The following is a 21,939-nucleotide window of genomic DNA, read 5'->3' as shown; positions in this document are numbered from 1 at the left end:
CTTTGGACTTATGCCTTAAACGATAATTGAGCTATATGACAAGGCGCTAAAATCAAATTGTTTGAACCTTGGGAATGTGTTTTAATTACTGTTTAATTGGACCTTGTCACGTTTGACGTTAATTTTTTTTCTCTCCCCTTTTAGTATATGTAATTTATAGGAATTTGTACAAATCGGTTTGTAATTCTTATTACTTCTTAATCTCTATTCGTTAGTGGATTCCCTCTAGTGCTAGACTAGAGTTTCTTTAACTATTGGTAAGGAGACATAACTAAAAGAGGGTTTTTGACATGAGATTAAAGATTAAAAGGGTCCAATGCCCAAATTAGCAATGTATGATTGTCTTTCATTTCTAATGGCTCAATTAAAATGGTTTTAATTGGATTGATAAGCACGTAATTAAATTGACACAACCTCCCCGAGTTTATATTCAACAATGATGGCTCGTTGTTGCAATAACCTAATAAGTCCATAGTCATCCAAGAGCCTAAGATAACTATAAAGTCCAATTTCAAAGGAATGCAAAAACCATAGTAGTAGTAGTTACTTCCAATATTTGAAAAATTTGTTTTTGATATTGATTTGTTTTTCTCAAAACAAATAGTGGGAGTATCATACGCTACTAGACTATAATGAATACTATTAGTAGTTATATAAATATCTCCAATATTTTGAAAAATGTTTTGATATTGATTTGTTTTATGAAAACGAATAGTGGGGATATTATATGCTACTAAATTCATTAACTTTGGACTAGTAGTTATAATAGGACAATTTATTTGATTGTGATTGAATAAATAAAATTGATGAGACCTTAAAATCCCTCAACCAAACAATATTAAGTTGTAAGCGTAAAAGTGCTTAGAACACTTTTTCGTGGCCTTCCACCGCGGTAGGCTCCAAGCGTTTATGACTTGTACACCGCCTTCACCCTATCATGGGGAAGTGACAAAGTGCATGCTTATATTCAGGAGGAGTTTATTTAAAACATTTGATGAGGTTAAGGTAGGCAACGAGTGTGGCCGACATCGTATCATCGTGAGGTCATGCTTGAACCCCTAGCTAAACCGGCATGGTGGGAAAGAACTTAACTAAGAAACATAATGCCAACATCGTATCATCGTGAGGTATTATTTTCTAGAGGCCAAAAAGATGGGTAATCACAAGAGGTTGTTGTGAATGGGTACTTGTACCCTCTCATTATTATTGTTGCTAGCCGACATCGTATCATCGTGAGGTGGGCTTGGTAATAGTGAGCCTCCCATAACCCGCTAGGAGCTTTCTTTGAAATCTCCCGGATTCCATTATGGGGGATATGGAATTTGCCAAAAATGGTGGGTGGTGTCATTCGGTTTAAAGACCCAAATCGTTTGACTTAAACAACAATCAATCTAATTATTTTATTTGTTTATGTATATAGATATGGTTGGAAGCACACTCGCGAAAATACTCGACAAACATTGCCTAGAGGGGCACAATTTCCCATCATGGTATCGTAATGTCAAGATTCTCCTAACATTGGAGAAGATTGTTTACGTACTAGACAAGGCTCCACCTCACATACCTCTTGGCCCTGACGCCACTGAGGATGAACGTGCTAAGTATGACAAGCACGTTGAGGATGATACACAAGCCAAATGCTATCTGTTGGCTTCCATGAATGAGGAGCTACAGAGACAGCACGAGGGCATGGACAGTGCATCTTCCATAATACTCCATCTTACGGAGTTATATGGTGAAGGGACGCGCAACCGTCGCTTTAGCACTGTCTGTGAACTTGTGAAGACCAAAATGGTCAAGGGGGCTCCAGTGCATCAACATGTACTGAAGATGATAGGATTCATTGAACAATTGGAGAACCTTGGTACTCCACTTGACGGGGAATTGGCCCAGGACTTCATATTGGCTTCTCTTTCTGATTCATTCTCGCAGTTCGTAATGAACTACAACATGAATAAGATGGATAGTACTCTCTCCGAGTTACTAAACATGTTAGTAACTGCCGAGAAGACTATGAAGAAAGAGAACGTTGTAGGGACTGCTGCAGTAGCCTACAATAAGCCATCCTCTTCCAAGGCCAAGCCGCAAGGCAAAGGCAAAGGGAAGGAGAAGAAGTCCCCCACTCCTAAGCCGAAAGGAGGAGTGAGGAAAAAGAAGGCAAAGGAGCCCAAAGGGACTTGCCACCACTGTGGAAAGGAGGGGCATTGGAAGAGGAATTGCAGGTTATACCTTGCAACTCTTAAAGACAAGCCACAAGGTATGGTTTATGTTCTTATCTTCAATTCTAAATGTTAGATCTTCTAAATATTTATATTTGATATAAAGTGCTAATCACTTGTATAATTGTATATAGGTGGAGAAGCCAAGTAGAAGAAGAACAAGCAAGAAAATGTGGTGAAGGGTTCGGCCACTATGATTTTTGCTTACTACTTAGGAAGTTTTGTTAGGCATTTAAAGATTGTCTTTAAACTTTCTTATTTTGTTAAGAACTAATTATATGGCTTCATTTGATGGAAGGCCACTATTAGTGCCTAAATGTATAAAGGCATTTATATTAGTCTCTAAATGTATAGAGCTAATACCTTTTGTATTAAACATTATGAATGTTTGAACTATCATATTAATGTAATGTGAAGTATGCCTTTTTAATATACTATTTCCTTAAAGTAGTGTTATGAATTGAAAATTGTCTTGTTGTATCCTAGATGAGATACAAGAGTTATATCACTTAATTGTAATGTGATAAACTAAACTTTAGATTTATCAATTATGGATAGATCTTACATGTAAGACATAAAAGGATACAATGAATCTTTAGATTTGGTTCCATTTGTCTACTTATGAGTTCTATATGAATTGACAAAAGTCTAGAGAATCCTTTCTTGAAGAAAAGGAAGATCACATTACAATGATATAAGTAATAAGAAAAACGTTTCTTATATGGTTATCACTTGAAACACAATGATCAAGATTACTCTTGATTCAATTAGTAGTTTTGAACAATTAATTGGGCATTCTTAAAATTGTTTTAAAATGTCAATGGTGTTAGTAATTAAACCAAGAAAGAAGTGTCTAAATCTATAAAAGGTTTAAAGACTTTAGTCACTTAAATAACAAGACATTAAACTTAGTGAAGATTGAAACAAATAAGCTTGAAATGTTTCAAAGCTACTACACAATGTCTTCTACCAATATAATCCACTTTTATATATTTTGAATGTATGAAATAATTTCTCATTAAAGTCATGAGAAATAGTGGGAGGTATGAAAATGGATATAAACTTGAATGTGATTGGTTTATAGTTGTCTAAAGAATAATAGTACTTGACTATTATTAAGAGTTTGTAATTTTAAATGTTAAAAGGACTCAAGCTCTTTAAAACGTTAAAATTCTATGTTGTGTAACATTTAAAGAATAGTCTTTGAATGTTGGTTTCGTCAACCTAGCATAAAATGGTTATATGTTGGGAGTTGTCCATCATTCTCTTTTATGAGAACATGCTAATAACAAAGCATATGGACAAGTTGATGAAACAAAAGGGAATAAGTTTCAAAAATGAGTCACAACATATGGTTTAACAACAAGACAATCCAAATTCAACATTTCTTGTAACGATATTGCTCTATGTAGTTTTGATAGAGAATTATATCGACCACCTAGAAGGAATGGTTGAGAATCTATATCCTTAGTAGGAGCCATGCTTCCACTAAAGACTTAGATAATTCTTATATGACTACATTAAAGGTCTTAGTATGACTAAAACTTGTAGTATGGTGTATGACATCGTATAATTAAATGAATAGACTTGATAAAACAAGTCACATATTCAAAAGGAATTACTTTAGAAGGAATTTTTTTTGTATGTGATTCGTTTAATAACTTGTGTTAGCTAGGGTTGTTGATGGTCTCAAAATTGTTGAGACATCATCAATAAGCTAATGGATCTCAATGATTCTCAATGGATCCAAGACAAGTTAGTGGGAGCAATACGCATTCAAATCAAGAAAATATAAGTGTTATTTTTGAATGAATGCTAAGTTACAACAAGGCCAGTGGGAGTGATGTCATAATTTGAGCAACGAGATGTGAATAAAGTCTATTTGATAGACTTGATGAAACATAGATGTTACTCGAAAATGACAAAACATGACACAGTCAATTTTGAAGTATAGACTTGAAATTGGACTTACTGATATAGCAAGGCTATCTCAATAATGTTATATGGGAATTAAATCTCAAATGTTGAAGATTTAAGAAAGCATTTTCCTATGTGATAAGAAATCACTTTCATAACCCTTATAATGAATGTGTCATAAAATCACAAAAGGGACACATGTGTTGACTTGTGAAGTAGATATCCAAAGGTGAAGAAACCACTGAGTTAATCACTTTAAGATATTACTATATCCCAGGATCAGAACCAAAGCAACTGATAGAGTATTATTGCCTTTAAGAAAGAAACATCAGAGTGGGACTCTGGAAGCATGCATTCACTTAGGTTGTTAACCAAAGTGAAAAATAAGCCATTTTAACAAATGGAACTTCATAATGGATGAAGTACTAATCATATGAATGAATTGTTAGTATTGTACTGCAATGGTCTCAAGGTTGGAGCAAAGTTTGTATAAAGTATACAAACGAAATATATGTAGATATATAAGTTTTAGAAACTGCTTCAAAAGGTGTTTTGAATGAAAGGGGTTCTTTTAGAACCCATGATTGAATCCAAACCATAAGGTCGTTAGTAGAGTACTACGACGTAATGGGGCGATAGCTCAAGCCATGGAATCAAGGTCTCATCAAAGTATTCGAACACATTAAAGAGACATCATCAAATGTCTTGGAAACATTTGATAAGTAAATCCCTTTTAATAAAAGAGATTAATACATAACCAAGTTAACCTACGAGCATAAATTCTCTCGACAAGATGTATAAGATACACTAGTGATTGACTTTAGTGCAAGTGGGAGATTGTTGGAAATATGCCCTGAAAGTCAATCTTTGGAAGAAATCTTTCAGGACAAATGAATCGATGTATGGATGATTCTTATACATCAAATGGCAAAGATACTAATTAGGACTATCTCAATAAACGTTATATGTCCTGAATAGTGAATCCATGGACAATGGATCGATTGAAGAAGTAATCTAATGATGTTAGACTACAGAGACCTTCTTCACATAACCATTATGTCCAAAAGGTTCCTGGTCATTGGATTGTCGGAGGGATACTGACAATGCTTAGACCAGTACATGCTGTGTCCGCTTCAATTGGAAGGATGGAAAGTCTCAACCCATTCGTGTTGTGACACTAAGACAAGTATGTAGGTGCTCATTAAGGGAATGAGTTCACTGAATACAATCGAATCAGAGTACTTGCATGGAGGTCTACTCACATGTCAAGCAAGTAACTCAAATGGTTGGAATAATGTAAGTAATCCTTTGACCTGAGGCATCGTCGTTGTCTTGTGGTTAAGTACTTAATCTTTGATTATGTCAAAGTCACTCTATCAGAATGTCAACGGCATAGTTGGGGTTAAGCCACTTAGTCATGAAGGCAAGTGTATGCGCAACAAGGAATCTCTAATCTTCGATAAGAGAGGAAGAATACTCTAAGATATGATTCGGGAATCTTCGGCCGAAGTATCGAGTGTAATAAAGGAAAGCGTTCCTATATAACTCAATTGGATCATATAAGAAGGAATAATCACATTAGGGGTTTGACATGATATATCCATACCCTAATGATGTGGTTGACAGTATTGTATTAGAGAAGGATTGAATTACATTGTAATTCCAACTGACTAGGTTCTCCGAATAAACTTCTACATTAGCTTGGGTAGCTATAACATATGGTTAGATGTCACTCATAGCTTGTGAGTTCTTCTAGATGATTAAATGTAGTCATCAAAGAAGAAAGGTGAATTAAAATGAAGTTTTAATTCACTAAGTGATTGAATTAAATATGAGCAATTGGATTGATGCCAATCACCTCACTGCCTTGCTAATTAGAACCTAAAAGGTTGTTCACCAATACACTATTGTAGCGAGTAACTAATGGATGATGGAAACAATTAATTGGATTAATTATGTGTTGTGATTAATTTAGAAAAGGCTAAAGAAATCATAAAAGCGATAAAGATCGTTTTGGGCTTAAAGAAACGTTCGGGTTTAATTAGGCCCATTGGGCCTAAACCCATTGGGCTTTTATTCAAGCATTGGATGACTTGAAATAATAAAAGCCCAAAGCCCAAAAACAACACAAAGGGGCCGGCCACTTTAGGTGAGGAAAGGTGAGATATTTAGTCAAGTTGTTGACTAGGTTTCTTTTGTCTATATAAAGAACATTATAGAGATAAAGTTCATTAGGGTATCTTTAGAGGTTTCCTACTTTGGGAACTTGAAGAGAACCTAGGAGCACTCATTATAACAAAGTGGAGGAGGCAAGGAGGGAAGCTAGGCTCAAGGATTTCAAGGAGCAAAGGGCTTGGAGGTGGTCCATCCTTGGTCTCAAGTCTAGATCAAGAGGTATAAGACTAACCTTCACTCTGTTCTTGATTCTAAAATTTGTTTTGATGCATTATATATAAACCTATGAACCTTGAAGGGGATTTGCATGACTATAGCTTTGATAATATGTTATAAATGCTTCCGCTGCTTTCGTATATTAAATTTTGATTTGTATATGCATGATAGTCATTATGAAATCCCATTCTAGAATCTCATAATTTTCCCTTCAGGATTTGGGCTTTTGGGCCCTTGTGAATCTTTATTCATTAAGTTGTCATACAACTTAAGTCCATGGGCTTTGACGTTCGAAGCCCATTGGGCCTTAAGGTCCAAAACTATCCCGAGGTCTTCAACGAACTTATTCGTTTGATTAATTAACATATTAATTAATCCTTGCCATAAATAATTAAACCATTTAATTATTATTACTCATCTCCATTGTTTCTTCAATCTCCACCTTACACGGTGTACGATCCATTAGGTTCCTTTTAGCGAGGCAGTGGGCGATTAAAACCATTTCAAATCGATTGTGAATTGAAACTTACTTTCAATTCTCCCTTTAGTGATTATACACGTTTAGGGCTTCCACAAACCATGAGTGACACCTAGCAGCATATCATGGTTACCCAAGCTAATCAGAAGAGGTGGAGAACCTATTCAGTTTAGGATTACAAATGCAATACGGTCTTTCTCTAATACAATACTTTTGACCACATTGTTTGGTTTGATAGTTTATTCATGTCTACTATCCAATGTGATTCGTGTGCTTATATGATTACCTTGAATGTGATTTGGAAGGACTTCCTAAATCTCATTCATACTTTGGCTAGAGATTCTTAATCATATCATAGAGTATTCTCCCTCAAAAGATTTGAAGGTTAGAGATCCCTTGTTGCGCATTCACTTGCCTCCATGGCTAAGTGGCTTAACCCCAACTATGCCGTGGACACCCTCGAATGGAGTGACTTTGACATAATCAAAGATCAAGGACTTAACCACAAGACAACTATGATGCCTCAGGTCTAAGGACTACTTTGCATTATCCCAACCATGAGTTCTCATGTGACATGAATATGAGAACTCTTCGTTGATCGTGTTCAGTGAACTCATTCTCTATTGAGCACCTACGTACTTGTCTTGATGTCACACATACCAATGACTCGAGACTAGTCACTCTCCCTGAGAGAAGACACAGTACGTACTGATCTTAACGGACTGTCAATGCCCAATTGGCAATCCTATGATCAGGAACGTTTAGGATATGTATACGAAAGAATGGTCTCATGAATCTAACTTCTTTAGATTGCATTCTCCCAATCACATATTCCTTGGACTTATCGTTTAAGCATATAACATGTATATGAGACGACTCAAACAATAACCTTTTGCCCTTTATATTTAAACTACATTAGTTTAACTTGTGAAATGTCCGTAAAGTATAATCATATGATTGGTTTTAGGGCACATTTCCAACAAGACCCTGCAGTTGATCCTGTACGGTTAATTCTATAGCTCAACATCAAATCCATCCTGAGTCACCTCGGTGACCTGTACGGCACTACACTGCATATACATCAGAACTACCTGAAGTAGTCTGTACGATAAGGATGGTGTAATAATAATACGCTCTAATGCTTCCCTCATCAAACATATGTGTACACAATCTAAGGTCACCTATCAGTCGGAACCCTCTCATGGTCTGTATGACATGTCGGAACCCTCTCATGATCTGTACGACATGTCGGAACCCTCTCATGATCTGTACGACATGCACCTACTTGGATCCAAGGTGAGCGTGCGGTGTGAGGTGAATAATATAAGCACTAACACCATGATTGCAGGTTATGAGCTATCAACATAATACATATCAACAATGCACATGAATAACATAAACTCACCTGATACTCACCTGTGCGTCCACAGCACCAATTCACACATATATATATATGCATCAATTATCAATTCATATAACTCATATCATGCATGCATGGCATTTGAAAACGTATTTTCGTTCAAACTTAATTTCTGGGAAACATATCAATAGTATATAGGTATAAACAGAAATACTGCCCACTCACTGATAAGTCGAAGGGTCGTAACCCCCGTGACGTCCCTGGATGCGCTCGTCCTCGGGATAGGTGTCACCTATATGCGAAATAACTATAAAAACGTTATTTTAAAGCATATAACCAACAATTCGTAATAACTTCTCATACGGTGCTCAAATCGGGTATATGAATATACCACAGTGACCTACTCGATGTCACGAACGTCGACAAATTTTTAAAATAATTTATGGGCTTGTCACGCGCCCCCACGCACCGTGGGTGGCACGGACCTACACGCCCCCACGCGTGTCTTCTTCTTCCTCGCGTCGCCGGCGCCGGAAACCTGCAACTCGACCTTTCTCACTCAATTCTTCACCATTTTTCATGAAATTTTCACCTACGAGCTCTAAATTAAGAGGGGAAGGGATCTATACCTTTAAAAACTTCCAAAACCTTCAAAATCACGTCGGGAAATTTCACCCAAAACTGGCCACCCTCGAACACAGTGATCCCGACTTCCAAAACTTCCAAACGAACGTCCCTGAGCTTCGTGAGAACCTCCTAAAGCTCACTACGAGCTTGGATTGTCCTAAAAATCAACCAACACAAAGTTCATGAACAGTACCAAAATCGGTGCTTGTGATTTCGACGTGAAATCGAAAGATTTCTTACCTGAAATGGGTGTGGTTGAGTTCGTATAGTCCTCACGAGCACGATGGTACCTTCACAATCTTCGATCCGTGCTTGTAGGCTCAAGGGTGAGTGTGTCCGTACGGTTTCGAGAGTGAGAGGGAGACTGAACGGAGAGGAGAGAGAGAGAGCACGGGGAAGAGGGAAGGAAAGGGTTGTCCTGAGTGTGTGTTGTGTGGTCCTTCCAAAAAAAACAAGTCCAACTCACAACCCTAGCCACACAAACATACATATCACTTTATTAAATAAAACTTAATTCATTTCCAAGGATTTAGGAATGTATGTTTTAAACCAATTATATGTCACACACACATACCTTAGTACCTGCTAAGGGTAATCCCGTCATTTCACGTCCTCGATAAATCAAATCTCAGGACGGGCTGTGACAAAAGATGACCAAGAGGGTATCACCGCTGCCAAGCGTCATTGAGAATGCGAATTTAGTGGAAAACGACGGCGGGTTGCTAAGATTCCTATCAACAAATTTAAAGGGTTTTCTGCGGAGGAAAAGACTAGAGCTTGAGACAGACGACTGCGTAAGGTTGACATAGAATCCACCGCCTGCTAGCGCAACATCTCCAAGGAGGAAACTTTCGGAATCAAAGTTGGGGTTGCTACTGTTGGTTAGGGGTTTAGGCTCAGAAGAAGAAATGGGTTCTACAACTAGGGTTAGGGTTAGGAAATAGGAGGATGAGATGAGGAAAATGAAGGGGTACGAATAGGAAGGAGAGTTTTTTTTGTTTCTTAATTAATTCTAATTTTTAAATAAAAATTAATAACTTTTTTATTCTAGTTGGCGAATGAGTAAGCCCTGCTATTGCTATGTCATCGTTTAACAGTTAAATTGACAAAAAATTTAATGGAAGTCTGATATTGCAACGAATTCGTAAGTTGGTATGACATTGCAATGTTGAACACACGAGGTATGAAATTGTGGTTCGACCTATAGTTGAGGTAGTTTTGTGTAATTTACCCAAAAAAATTATATTTAATGTGTACAACTTTTGCCACTACCAGTCCTCCACTACCACCGCCACCACTACTATCACCACATCCTCACCGCCACATTTCCATGGGCATCACCGCTACTCTCACTATTGTAAGCGTTGCCAACCCAACATCATCTTCCTTGTCATCACCACAATTTTTCTTTGACCATGATCACAACTATTGTTACCACCATTCCTCTACCACCACCATTATTGCCACTGCCACCCATCGCGTCGCCACCACCACCTCTACTATAACACACATTTCTATGGCCAATATTGTCACCCCCACCACAAGTGTTGCCATCACCATCGTCGTTGCCACTGCCGTCATCATCGCCGCTGCCACCACCACTAGCAGATTTACTAACTACTCTCCCATTTATATATTAATGAAATTTATTTTCATAAATATATTTAATAAAATAAAGATAAACACAATTTTTTGTTAAACTCTGCTACGAAACAATGGGATGTATTAACATTTAAATCTTTTAATTGAGCAAAAACCCATTTTAGAGCATGTCCAATTGATAAGTGTAAAGTTAAGATGTAAAAAAAAAATTTATATTTACATTATCAGAGACGTAAATGTGGATTTTGCTTCAACTAGGGAGATAAATTCAAATTTCATCTCACTTCTTGTTCAACTCATGTGGATATTGCTTTCTTTTCTCTCTTGTAGATCCCCAAATAATGATATAATTAGATTTAAGACAACAAATGTGATACATTATTAGGATTAGTGCAAGGGGTTTATTTTTTATTTTTTATTTTAATCAGATCCACTGACCATATTTCCAACTCGACTTCTTTTCATTTCTAGTTGATGAGTCAACCTATGACACCTCGACTCGAATTTTAGTGGGCACCGAAATTACGGAATGCTGGCCATAATTCGGATAGGTGACAAAGCCATGATATCCATGAAATCATAACAAAAGTTGTCAAATATCAAAATCTACCAAAAATTCAACAAAACTTCCCCTAAATAGGGATAAATCCAAATTAAATCACTCGCAAGGAACCACATTTAATTCAACTCATTCCCGAAGGGCCACACCAATGGGTCTCGCCCCCATATTACATGCTACAAATAAAGCCGAGTAAGAATCCTACTCTGTAAGAATATATCAGAACCTACGATATGTACCTCGACATCGGATACGATTGTTATGACTACTGAGTCTGGTGCCATGGCATACAAAATCATGTACCAGCCATATTAGGGTAAGCTGAAAATATAATCATGTCATTGCCGAGTAATCTTAAGGCAATGACAAGCTGAGAATATAACTGTGTAATCATATCATTACGGGTAATTTCAACATAATGACAAGTTGAGAGTATATTTGTATAACCAATGCATTACGGAATAATCTCTACGTAATGGGGCAAGTTGAGAATGTATCTGCATAACCATGTCATTACCGAATAATCTCGATGTAATGACGAGCTGAAAATGTATATGTTTACGAAACAATCTCTATGTAATGACAAGTTGAGTATGTATATGTATATGTATAACCATGCCGTTACGGAATAATCTCAATGTAATGATAGAACGCAAATGTATTTGTATAACCTTGTCATTACGGAATAATCTCTACGAAATGATAAGCTGAGAATGTATCTATATAACTAAGCTGAGAATGTATCATACAAGTGTAAGTTGAATACCATGTCCGTAGTATGGACAAGCTAAATAATATAACCATACATTTGTAAGCTGCATACCACTCTGTAATATGGACAAGCTGAATAATATAACCATAAACATGTAACTGAATACCATGTCTGTAGTTTGAACAAGCTAAATATGTATATCATACAACTAGTGTAATTCGTAAAACATAACTGAAATTCATATTTATCTAGACATGCTTCAAAATTTAGATAAATAAAACATTCTCTGAAATTAATGTCCACTCACACCTCTCGCTAACTCTCATTTGAGGAATCTTGTTGTTGTCAATCTGGTACAATTTGTAACTGGACCGAATCCCAATAAAGTCACATCCTAGACTCCTACACATGATAAACCATTTACTTTCATTTAATCTTATGGCTGCATCTAACTTTCAAGTTAGAATGCCTACATTCCTTATGAAGGGATTAAGCCAGTTATAGTTCATTGTTTGTTAAGCTCTAAAATTTCTCAAAGCATTAATTGGTAGAAACATAGAGTTCCAGAATCACTCAACAGAACCATGTATGCAATAAGATTTTGAATCATTGAGTGTTGAAGTGTTAAACCACTTCACTAGATGAAAACTAGGCTAGGACTTCACCTTTGTGTTCTTATCCTAATGATTTGCTAAATTTATTGTAAAATGTATAGTGAACCATTACCACATGCTCTCCAAATCGTTTGATGTGTGTAACACTATTGAAATAAGTTTCAAGAGATACAGGGGGAGTTTAAGGACCATATGACTATTGTAGTCATAGGAGAAGTCAAATGAAGATGACAAAATAACTCCAAGGGAACAAACGTTTTTTATGATAGGATGGACACTGGAAGAGGTATTTGTAAGAAATGTCTTGCAAATGTCAAGAACACATCTTTCGAAGGTGTTGTAAATTAATAGTTCAAAACTTTTTGAAATAGTTCAAAACAGCTGGTTCTTCTACTTGAATGTTTGATTCTATATTATTAACTATGTTTTGCAATCGTTGTGAAATAGTGACTAATATGAAGTAGAAGATTAATAGGAGAACAGAAAACACTTCACATTCGGAACGTGAATAAAGATATTGATCTCTGCTAAAGCAGTTAGTATGAATTACCAAAGAAATTGGAAAAACAAAGATTGTCTTTACATTCCAATTTGAATAAGGAAATTAATTCTATCACTTTAGTTTTAAGAGGTAGATGAATGTTTTAATTGACAAAACATTGTTCTTTATTAATGAATGATTGGATTATGGTAATCTGATTAATTGTCTGTATATTGTAGAGATGATGCGATAGTGTCAACTGTTTAGAATATAATGATGCTTAAAACCCAAAAGGTTACAAAATAGTGACTAACCCTGCTAAGTTGTAACACCTCAAAAACATAAACAAGAAGTTGGCTATAGATGGATGCTTTAGATCGTTAGGTCCAGATCCAATGCCTTCTTGTTAAACTTTTACAAGGGCGAAATGTTCGAATCTTTATTCTTTTGGAAAAAAAGAAAGAGTCACAAAGTTGTTGAGGTTAATTCACTACATAATACTACTCATGTTATATGACATTCACCGAAGATCACTCTCGGTTGGACTATCATGGCATTTGTCCACAACATAATAATACTCATGTTGTATGCATTCACCGAAGATCACCCTCCATTGGACTATCGTGTATTTTGAATAAACACAAGTCCGAATACTTTGCAAAAGGTTTCAAAGAATTCAAGAATGTAAGTTGATGAGTAAAACGTCTAAAGTATTGATCTCCTTAGATTTCAAAAGAACATTTTATAAGAGTTTTCTTGAAAGCTATCAAGGAAAGTAGCATCGTAAGATAATTGATTTCTTTGTTAGGAGAAGAGCGAAATCTAATTGATATAGTTCGTTAAACATTGTCAAATTACCCATATATAGGATTTACACTTCTAAGACAATATAATTGTCAATTAGAATGTCTTCCAAAATGTTTCATAACTCAATAGGATGTAGTTGGAAAGAAAGACAACTCTTAATCGAGTTAAGATTTGGGGTTGTGTGCTAATAAGTAATATTTGTTTGAGAATAATCTTATGGGATATCCTTAAATTAACATTTGGATATCACTTTTATAAACCAACTAACAAAAGTTGTTTGTTGGGTAGTTCATTGCAATCATACAATAGGATTTGTCTACGATAGAGCAAATGAACAAGAGATAAAACTCAAGGAATGGGTTCTTTGAGAGACAAGATGATACTCAACAAACTTAACAATATAATTCCTACACTACAAGCTCCAAGGTAGTCGATAGGATCTATAAACCGTCTCAGTTGAATGGTTTGAACTTTATGACTATATCCTAGAGTTACACCTCTTAATTTGAAAGAAATTAGAATGAAGATCCTTATGACTACATTGAGTGTTTGTATGACATATACTCAAGGAAATGGTATAACAACATTTGACCCGAAATAGTGAAACCTTCAATACTAATTGGTAACTTAAGGTGACTACAATCAAAGAGACTAGTTGACTTAGAAGAAACCATCTTTGATGTAGTCTTGGTTTCAATTAATTCGAAGATAGCTTGCTACATCTAAATAGTGAATCAATGTTTGGACATAATATGGGTTTCCTAAACCATTATCAAGATAGTCTTGATGATATATGTCTACGAATCATAAGATGTGTAAGTTGTAGAGATTCATCAATCATGAATCTAAGGAAGCTGGTTGGAGCTATAAGTGTCTCATGAGAAAAGATCGAATCCTTTGATTTCTTGTAAAGATGTAAATGAATCTTTTGTTTACTAGGTTTACAAAAGATTAGTGGGAGTTAATCATATTCCTATATTTGGAAATGAAAGGAATTCTTCTTCGATAAAGTTATGACTTTAAATGTTTTATAATGATAGGATGTATATGGGAGACATTGTCTATAAACTTGGGATGGAAATCTATAATGATAGATTTCAAGATATATTAGATTATCTCAATCCATATTGATAGACAAAAGATGCTAGGAAGTTCTCAAATGATAAACTTCAAATAGAAGGACAGGTCTAGTGAGACTAGGAAGTTGCTCTTTTAAAAGGGAATGTACCCTTTGACTCTTAAGGAAACATAATGCGTAAATAGAATCTTTTATGCATATGCAGAAAGGTGATTTATGTATTTATAAAGTATGAAAACATTGATATGATGGGTACCTAGAACGGTACAAGATGATATCAGTGCAAGCCCAAGATCAGAACCATGACAACTATCAAGTGAGTCTTTATGTATTCAAGAAATACTAAAGGATAGGTTCCTCAACAATGTAAAATATATAACCATATGGAAGCTTACAACAATGTTGTTTAGATGGGAAAGTTTATTTATGAACTCTCCATTTGGTTCCAAACAAGATGTGCCACTAGTGTACCCACATTAAAACACTAATAGGGTGATAGCTCAAGTCAGGGAATCAAGGTTTCATCAAGATCCAAATGCAATTAAGAGACTGAACCACATGATTGAGAATCATGTGTAATGATGACGTCATTAATCTCAAGGTTACTTCTATGGATAACATATATATATCCACTATCTAGGCCTACTACTCATCTATTGTTGAAATGACTTCAGAAGAGGTATCATCATTGATGACACATCTGATTGGCTCTAGTGCAAGTCGGAGATTGTTGAAAATGTGCCCTAAACCCAAGAATATGATCATACTTTACGGACATTTCACATATTAAACTAAACTAGTTTTGTGAAACCTCGTCCTTGATTTATCGTATTTTGTACTATTGAATTTATGAAATTACCATTGTACCCTTAAGTTGACTTTCGTTGACCATCTCATCGAAATGCGAAGTCTGATTTTAATTAAATTATTTGTATCATACTTATTGCCACGAATGCGTAGGCGTAAACGGATTTGAAATCGGATGTGTAACAAAGATTCTACGTTTGAACGTCAAACGTTTTCAGATATTTTGTGTTTTATATTATGCATTCTTAAATTATGAACCAAGAGGACCCACTTGCGATTTTTGTCCCCTTATCCCCTTTCCCTATCCGGATACCCCTTTTCCCTTTTGAGATTTCCCTTATCTCTTTCTCTCTCTCTCCCTCACTTCTCACTTTCTCTCATTCTCTCTATGAGCTCCATCTGCACATCAACAAACCACCATCACCTGGACTTAGAAACCTCGAGGACACTAAGGACGTACTTTGTGAATTTTCCGACGTAGGTAGGCTTCTATAAACCCTTGGGATGTGTTTTAGGGTTAGATCAAAACTTGTTTTAAGTTGTACAACATGTTAAACACAGAAAGTAACTCAGAGTAGCTTTTCCCAGTTTTCCGGCAAACATTGCCAGTTTCAAGGTGTTTTTCAGCCAAACCACATTGAGTTAGTCGTCTTTCAAGGTACCATTCTCTTCATCTTGTTGAGAACTATGATTTTCCTTTTTAAATGACTTGATTTGGTTAAGTATGGAAAAAGTTATGAGTGTTAGAAGTTCTACCCAGAAATCGGCCAACCCACAACCTAAAACTGTTCAACCCGACCCGATAACCCTAAACCGATCCAAGCCTAACTGCTACCCAGCCCAACCCAGAGTTTCAGCCCACTAAGCTAAGCCCAAACCCAAACCTTAGGCCCAACCCATAACCCAGATTTGACCCGATCGAATCCCAGAATCCTAGGTAGCAGGTATGTCCACGCGTGGGCACCTGTCTTAGCGAGCATGTTGAGTACACGCGCCTCCACCAGAGGTACTGTGCTCCGTCGCCGTCCACAGCAGCGCCGTCAACTTTTTCGTCCAACTTTCGACGCCCTTGGTGGTGCGTGGGAGTACCCGAGGTCCCCTATTATATGTTTTGATGTCTTGAATCCATTTATGACGTCCGTTTTTCGAAATTCAATCATCATGGTAGAGTTTTATTAATTGGACCCTTTATGTGCTTAGGTGCGTTTATTAGCGGCGTTTCTGTCCTTCCTATTTTGCACGGCTTTTTGACGACAGAGTATCTGTGATTGGACCCCTTCCAAAATGCATGTTTAAATTGCTAGAACTGCATACATGAAAATCATGATTTTATGAAACGTTTACGAGAAAATTGGATTCATGTGTGGGCCGAAGTAACTAGATGTTGTCTAGAACTGATACTCGATATGATGCGGTGTTCAATGTGAAATGATGCTCAACTAGAAGTAGCACATGTTGTGAGGCTGTTCGGCTTGTGGCTTATGTTGCCTTGGTTGGCTCGACTTGTGGCGTTGAAGGTGAGGGAGTCATTTTTATAGAATAAGGGCTCGCTCCTCAATCCATAAATGATGGGCTAGAGTTGATGCTGACGGCGAGGCGGTTGCTCAGCAGGTGGTGATGCTCTCTAATGATGGCCAGAAAGTCCCTTTTATAGAATAAAGGCTCGTTCCTCAATACATAAGTGATGGGTTATGAGTGATGCTCGCGGCGAGGCGGTTGCTCAGCAGGCGGCGATACATTCTAATGAAGGTGAATAAGTCCCTTTTATAAAATAAGGGTTTGCTCCTCAATACATGAATAATGGGTGCTCTCTAATGAAAGTGAGGGAGTCATTTTTATAGAATAAGGGTTCGCTCCTTAGTACATAAATAATGGGCTAAGTCCCCCAAGTATTTTTCATGAGGCCTAGTTGCGGCGAGGCAGTTGCTCAGCAGGCGGCGATGCTCTCTAATGAAGGTGAAGGAGTCCCTTTTATAAAATAAGGGTTCGTTCCTCAATACATGAATAATGTGTGCTCTCTAATGAAAATGAGGGAGTCCCTTTTATAGAATAAGGGTTTGCTCCTCAGTACATAAATAATGGGCTAAGTCCCCCAAGTATTTTTCATGAGGCCCATTTGCGGAAGCCCAATATATGGTACATAGTGTAGTCCCCCAAGTCTTCAGTCAAGAGAGTCTGTTGGCTGGAGACTTCAAATTCAATCCATGTATGGGCCGAAGTGGCGGTTGTTCGGAAGCGGTCTTTGTATACCATGCACTGAAGCTTTGTAGGTGAAGCTTTGAAAGTGAAGTTTTATAGGTGAGGCTTTGAAAGTGAAGCTTTGAAGCTGAAGCTTTTGTAAATGAAGCTTTAAAGTTGGAGCTTTGTAAATGAAGCTTTCGAAGCTGGAACTCTGTGAAAGAAGCTTTCGAAGCTGGAGCTTTGTAAATGAAGCTTTCGAAGCTGATTGACATGAGTGATGCTTATGAATGTTTATGTTGATTGACATGAGTGATGCTTATGAATGTTTATGTTGATTGACATGAGTGATGCTCATGGATGTTGATATGAGTGATGCTCATGAATGTTGACATGAGTGATGCTCATGAATGTTTATGTATGATTGACATGAGTGATGCTCATGAATAATTTTGGAGTACTCAACGTACTTTTGATCACCTAGTTGGTGATAATAGCGGCAGGCTGCCGAATAATTTTGGAGTACTGGACGTACTTTTGATCACCTGGTTGGTGATAATAGCGGCAGGCTGCCGAATAATTTTGGAGTACTGGACGTACTTGGCTGCCGAATAATTTTGGAGTATTGGACGTACTTTTGATCACCTGGTTGGTGATAATAGCGGTAGGCTGCCGAATAATTTTGGAGTACTAGACGTACTTTTGATCACCTGGTAATAACGACAGGCTGTTGAATAATTTTGGAGTACTGGACATACTTTTGATCACCTGGTTGGTGATAAGCAAGTGGGTGTCTGATCAGACAAGAGATCACCATGACCACGTGGCTCATCAGTCTATAAGTTGGTAGACTTCTGTAATCAACAACAATGTTGATCAGTAGATCTAGTTGCTCAATAATTCCTGACAATAAATGACAGTACCGAGACTTAGATAGATAACCAGTCAGCCTCGTCGCAGTGTTGTTTATCCAAATTGAAGGTGCTTCGCGGTCGGCTGATTCTACGGCTACAGTGCTGTTTATCCAAACTGAAGATGTTCGTCAGTTGCCTTCACAGTGCTATTTATCCAAACTGAAGATGTGTCGGCGGGAAAAAAAAATAAAAATCTCAAGGTTGTTGAGAGGTTTTGCGTAGAACGATAGTTTGTGCAGGACAATTTGTGTGTTGAATTGGAGGGGTTGGCATGTTGCATATCGTCTTATATTTATAATAGGAAGGTCTCCTTCATACTTTTTAGCTGCGACCTGCCAATACGTTTTCCAAATTGCACCCGTCTCTCTGTGATGCTATCGGAATATTCTTGATATACCACCAGTGACCAAACCAAATCCCTTTTGATCTCCTTGTGAACCTAAATAGAAATTCAACGCGTATGTCGAGCCCAGTAACGTGGCCTTCCATTAATATTAAAACAACTCATCCAGCCATGATATCTAATTCCACACGCTTCAACATGCAAAGCTAATTGCAAGCAGATCGCAATATCACCTCACTTGTGATTATCACATCTCATTATTTTTACCTCATCATTATCCCATACATGCATGAAGATCATGCATCTTAACGATTCTGATCAAACCCATGCTGCTTCAATACGATGACAAGAATTCCAATCCCGTTCGAACCACCGCTTGCTTGGGGATATAATATGCATCCTATCTATCCTATTTAAAAATATGCTAAGATAATTCATATTAAAAGATAATTATTATGATAAAAATCATAATATTATCCTTTAACAATAACAAAATTATCTTCACTTTCCATCCAACGGTTGGGAGCTATGCTCAGTCAATGGCCTTAATTGCACGGGCCGATAATGTAGTTTTAGGTCCAAACAGACTTTTATGATTATATTGGCACATTTCAAAGTTAAGCCCTTCACGCAAGTTGTAAAGCTTATCATTACGAGCGTTTATATATATTTTTCTATATTTTTCACACTTCTACATTAATTAAAAAACTATTAAAGACTTTACTTAAACAATAGTCATAGGATAAATGAGAAGAGAGTGCTAATGTAGAAAGCCTCACTGAAAATATCATCAATATAACTCTTGAAGACAGTATTTCAAACCAAAGTTCCAATACCATTTCCCATGGTGATTGATGAAAATTGAAGAGTTTGATTGTAAGAAAACGTGCAAGGTTCCAAATCTTGAAACATAACTCCCTTAATTTTGCAAATCTTTTGAACATTTGATATTTTGTAATGTTCTAATGTTTTTTTTTATTTTTTATTATGCTCTTATTTTGGGTATGTAAATATGTAATACTTGAAAGACAAATGCGTTTTTATGTTTTGAATGTGATAATATGATATGTATATACTTATTTAGTATTATGTTTTTCATTTGATTATTTATTGGTTTAAAATATATTTTCCTTAACGGATAACGGGTCGGGTCATATTACCTGTTAATATTATCGGGTTGATTTCGGGTCGGGTCATTTTACCCGTTTATTTTAACGGGTGTTACACGACACGACCCGTTAAGATATTGAGTATGACACGAAAACAACACGAATACGGGAAACACGACACAAATGCCAAGTCTAATTACGGGTCAACATTTTACTAGAGGTTTCTATTGTATCAATCTACTCTTGTAGAGGTATATTGTATCATTGAAGAACACAACACAAATAGAGAAGTTCATATAAGTTATGCTAAGCTAGAGAGATAAAGAGTAGAATAGGGAGAGTTATTTTTGTACTCCTACTATTTCATATAATGAGAGAAAGTACGACTGCTGCTCCGATGATGTAGACACACTTGCCGAATCTCGTAAATATTATGTTATATTTATTTTATATTTCACTACACAAATATCCTCAATTTCACAATATTACCAAAATATTTACATTTCCTAGTCAAAATAAGTATTTCATACTCCTTTAAGATTGTTCATTGGTGAGATTGCTGGCAGATAAGAAATACATGTGTTTTAAATCTTAAAAAGTAAAAGACAAAAAATATACAAAATTTTGGGTAAAAACGTATAAGCATGGAAATGCCCTCTTGGCTAGTGCATGCCCCACCTATGTACGGTGCACTTTAGCACTCATAATTTTTTTTTTCATCAGTCAAAGCACTCATAAAGGTGTTTTCCCAAAGGAGCGACAGACTTCAGGCCAAAGAAACAATAAAGGAATAAAAGAACAACGAATTCACATGTTATTGAAATTTATTACAACTATTTCTTATTCTTAAATCAGTGATGGTCAGAATTGCTGATTTTTTTATTTTTTTATTTTTTTTATATCACTTCGTAAAGATTATTTAAGCAAAAAATTCAATTAAAATTAAGTGTATTTAATCAATTAATTATAACAAATAGATAGACTGTTAGTAATGTTTTTACTTATTTCGATCGTCTGCTTTTATATAGCTTGATGATCAAACGATCTCATAATTTATCAATTTTTGTAGACATAATCATTATGTAATAATTTATAATATTAACGGTTTTTATCATAAGCACAAAGTTCTTTAAATTAATCACAAAGTGTTTTAAGAAGGAATTCCTTCTCATCATGTTTGAGTAGCCAAATTAATTCCAATAAAAAAATATACTTTTGTCTTAGAATTTGAACAAAAAATAAATTCATTTGATAGAAAATCATTAACAACAGAAAATTTTAATTTATTAAATTTAATCAATGAATTGGTAATAAAATACACATCAAATTTAAATTTTAAAAGACATTTTTTAGTTACAGAACACGAACAAGTAAGAATTGATTTAGAGGATCGAATCAAAATTTTAAAATTATTATTTGATGCAATTAGAACTATTTCCAACGACAAAAGGGTTAAAAAAAATCTATTCGAATAAAATAAATTAATAAGGCCATTTAGTATAATAGTCTAGTGATATTTCTGTTGACTTGTAAATGAGAGGTTTTAGGTTCAATTCTCCCCAAAGGCGAATTTGAAGTACATTATTGCTACCCAATTGTGAGGTTAGTCCATCATTTCTCCCTTAATGTAAATACTATCGTATGTTCAAAAATAAAAAATAAAAAATACATTTTCAGAAAAGAAAAAAAAAAGTAACACATTGAGAGAATGAGACAGAGATTAGATACATGCATATGGTCATA

Source organism: Malus sylvestris, chromosome 12 (assembly GCF_916048215.2).
Source record: "Malus sylvestris chromosome 12, drMalSylv7.2, whole genome shotgun sequence".
NCBI classification, from domain to species: Eukaryota; Viridiplantae; Streptophyta; class Magnoliopsida; order Rosales; family Rosaceae; genus Malus; species Malus sylvestris.
This window is presented reverse-complemented; position numbering follows the sequence as displayed.